Genomic DNA, 4,515 nt, shown 5'->3' on the forward strand with positions numbered 1-4,515 from the left:
GCGGCAGGCTCACAGACATTTCTTTTTCTAGCTGCTACAAGTGCGTGAGAGTAGGGGGTACATGGCTGGAGGTCAAATGTCTGAAGGAGTACGGGCTGTGAAAAGTTTGGGAACCACTGATATAGGCTATACATATCTGCAGTGCACAGTATTGATATGATTGTGTTTATGTTCAATTCCGTAGTGTTCCATTAGTTGACACTGTTGCTGTGGTTGTAGAGCATGTTTTCTGTTCTTGATATCAGTTAATGCACTATGCGAGAGACGGACGTTATGGTAGAGATGAGAGTTTGCTGAGCGAGAGCCGCATACTAGAGTTTATGGTGTTGATGTAGTCTACAGCTGACAGTAGTCCGTGTTCAAGCTTCAAGAAACTTGCAGAAAAGGCTCATTAGCTTCCTTTGTGTAACACACTAAAACATGTATTCAGGTCAAGAAAATAGATATCATTGTTTGCAAAGCATTACTTTCTACTGTGTTTTTATGTTTGGTGTCATCAGCTAGTCGACGTCGACTCGACTTTCACCACATTTTAGTCGACGTTAAAAAATCCGAAGTCCTTCAACCCCTACTTAGTTCCAGTCTCCACTCTCGGGTTACCATGTGTTGCTCTCCCTTGTTGAACTACAATAGAAATGTAATTATAGAGTTCAAGCCTTAAGAGTTAAGACCTCTTACAAACCTAGGAGGCGTTGTCGGACAACTACCTATACTAATTGGTCACACACACAGCTCTTCATCTAACAAACTGATCTGCTGTTACTTAAGAGTTTTCCTTTTTTCATTTATTTATTTCAACAGTTTTGGGTTTGGCAGGATCAGGAACTAGGTCCGAACCAAGATTTGACTAGCCTAGATTGTAGTTCATCTTTCATTTGATCTGTCTTTTTGTTAGTAACTCACCATTGCATTAAGATGTTGAGTTTCCAGAAGGTCAACCTCATGTAAACAAGTGTGCCCGATGATAACGATCAGAAGACCAGTATCCCCAGAGATCCACAATGCAGTTAGCAAAATAGCTATTTAGGAAAGCTAATGGCTGTGTTTACTTTCAATGAAAATAAGAACTTCAGCATCTTTCTGGTTGAAATGGATGGATGGTATGGAGTAGAGCCCCAAAGACAGCTCTATCGCTTGATCATTAAGATGGCAATTGTTATTGTCATCACTCGGCAAACTCTCATCTCTACCATAACTTCCGTCTCTCGCATGGTGCATTAACTGACATCAAGGACAAAAAAACACGCTCTACAACCACAACATCGACCAACATCACTTTGACACATTCAGCTTGACCAAAGACCAAGAGCACTACTAACATTTAGTCTATGTCTGGCCAATGACTCAGAAAATGAGGCACTTTCTTTCATGCAAAATTAGTTCCTAGTTATTTTGTGCCCTTGCAAGACACCTCTTTGATCTCTCCTTATAAACAGTCATTACAGCTATCTTTGCAGAAGTTCAATCTGTTATAAGAGCCCTAAAGCGTAACACTTTAGAAATCAGGCATTGAGTCAATAGCTCTGGGCTTTTACTTAACAACTGCTTCTTTGGGACTGGCAAGGTCAGCACATGTGGTTTAGAAACCAATAGTGAGGAATGATGTCTTGTGAATTTCATCATGATGGATAGGTAGAAGAAGCACCACTTTGATTCTTTTTGCCAATGAATACATTTCCCCTATAGGTTTGGATCAGATGCAAATCCAGACTTCATTTTATGCAAAGCATGCCTGTAATTGCTGACTTAATTTAAACACCTGAGCAAATTCTAATATGATTGTCTGATCAAATTTCCATCTAGATTACATCGACTCCCTGTTCTGCAGGTTTGTCAATTTCCTCTGCCAGTTTACTCAGGAGTCCATGGAGTCACATGTTGTTCGATGATGGTCTTTTTTAATGATGTTGCAGGCATCTTTGAGCTGGCAGGTTCCACTGAATTGTAAAGCCTTTTGTCTGTTGCTTGTATCAAGGGGACATTTAGCTCTATAACTCAGAACCATAGGAGATCTTAGCTTTTAATGTGTGAGAGATCAGTGATGGTTGTATAAGGAGAGATGTCTCTACTCCACACAGCGTGTGCAGAATCCATCTAGGTCTCAAGGGATGGATCTATGGAAAAACTACCAAACTAAATGTTAAATGAGCAATTTAGTGATCCACTTCTATAATGCTAGAGAACTCACAATCCATGCTAGCAGCTCTGTATTTAGTAATCTACTGTAGAGGTCTGCTATTTGATAGAGCCCTCCACTCAAGTGGGGAAAGCTGAAGTCTACCCTGTCCTGTCCACATCTCTATTTCTATGACTGAGCTGTGCAGGGCAACAGAAAACCGATCACACAAATGCAACAAATGTTTGGATATTTTTTTTTTCAGAGTGGTTGTGTAATTGGCCCATGTCACCCATACTTAAATCCACCTCTGTACGCCCATTCTCTCAGTGGTAAATCTGCAGACAATTACCTGCTCTATTCACATGTGAGTTCAGTGTTACACAGATGTCGTGCTAGGGACCTGGCAGGAGGAACTACAACGACTCTGGCTCAGTAGGTAGAGAAGGTTGTCCACAAACCACAGGGTTAGTGGTTTGATCTCAGGCACATGGATTACTTGCAAAAAGGGTTCTTGACCAAGACACTGAACCCTGAGATGCTCCCAGAGCTTGGTACTGGTGTGTGAATGTGTGTGTTTGTGTGAACAAGTGGGTAGATGTGTCACTGTGACTGTAAAGTGCTTTGAGTACCAAAAAGCACTAAATAAATACAGGACACTTTCAAGATCTTTCAATGTCCGATCAGCTGGCTGCTAGAAAAGTTCTGAAAGCAGCAGAAACTGAGCATAGGTCAAGCTTCCCACCTCTTTCAAGCCCTAAAGCACTCATTTACAATGCTAACTTCCTGCAGACATAATGACATCACCTGGGTGAATTTTTTTCCAATCTTTACTGTACAAAGCTCTCTCCAGTGTGTCAGATGACTGGATGGTGCTCCTGAAGACAAGTAAACTGAGCTCCATCTGTAAAATCTGAGATGAACCCTTTTAATCCTGTCAAGACCATAAAACTCTCATTACCACAGCCTAGTGTGAAAGTGGAACACACTGAGCAGAGCTTCCATTAACTTTTGTAATGCTTCTTTTCAGCCTAAACTATTTCAGGCCTGCTGATTGGGTGCTGTTTATGCCTCACTTGGGTGAGTTCATCTGGAGGATGAATCCAGCACAGACGAAAAGGACGCGACAGTCTCGGCCGGCGTCCATTTGAACCCCCCCCCCCCCCCGAAGCAGTTCATCTGAGGTAAGACCGTGTCCAGGGGCCAGGCAGACTGCCAGAGAATCAGGTTTAATGAAGCTTACTGCAAGGTTTCATTGTCTCAACACACCAGTACATGGCCTGCATTAAATAATGTCTGTCTGTAAGTAGACAGTTTTGGAAAACAAAAACTCTAATAATCCAAGATAACAACTTCATGCTTACACCGCAGACTGATCTAAAATGTAATCTCCACTGATTACATATTGGACCTCCAACAAGTGTCAAACTCATATTAGTTCAGGGGCCACATACAGCCCAATTTGATCTCAAGGGGGCCGGACCAGTTTCACAATAGCGTATTAACCTATAAATAACGACAACTCCAAATGTTTCTCTTTGTTTTAGGGCAAAGAAGTACATTATGAAAGTGTTTACACTTAATGAACTGCATTATTACAAACACATGTAATGAGCAACTGGACATTTCTTAAGAAAAAGAAGTGCAATTTGGGTATAGTTCTAGGTCTCAGTGTTGTGTTATGTCCACAACTCTTATTAAAACTGTGTGAAAAATTGCAGTTAATATCTTGCAAATTCATCCCACTGCTTTTAGCCCGTGGGCCGTATGTTTGACACCTGTGTTTTAAGCTTTCAAAGCACTTTTTTTTTTTTAATCAAAAATCTAAACACTGCTTTGTTCATGCTGTACAGGTTAGTCGTGAGACAAAACCACAGTCCCATCTCTCTGACATTACCCAACATTGCTCAATACTAACGTTTTTAGCAGCCTCTAATGAAAACCAGTTTTTATGACCCTTAGATGTTCACAGGCTATACATTACAACTCAGCACAAGTTCAGTGGTTCGGACACGTCTGTAATAACAGCAGGACAGAGAGAGCTGGAAGTTGGAGAACTTGTTAAATGAATTACAACTAGAAATATTTCTTTAGAACAGAGCACTGGTGAGATATGAAAGAAACCATATTAGAAAGTAGTTCTTTTCACGGAAACTGTAGATTCGTCTTTGCTCAGACAGTAATTGTTGTTTAATTTTGTTAACATCACCAAGGTTTCCGTTTCTTACAGCAAGAACTGTATGTGCTGGTTTGTCTTAAAGTAAACTGCAGGAACAAGCTTCATCTTTTTCTGCAAAGACTAATAAAGGAAATGTTGGATGAGGGATTGCACAGTGTTACAGAAGCTAGAGGAGCAGATGATATTAGCTTGATATTGCAATATTATCAGCACAATATTA

Source organism: Chelon labrosus, assembly GCF_963514085.1.
Source record: "Chelon labrosus genome assembly, chromosome: 4".
Taxonomy (NCBI): domain Eukaryota; kingdom Metazoa; phylum Chordata; class Actinopteri; order Mugiliformes; family Mugilidae; genus Chelon; species Chelon labrosus.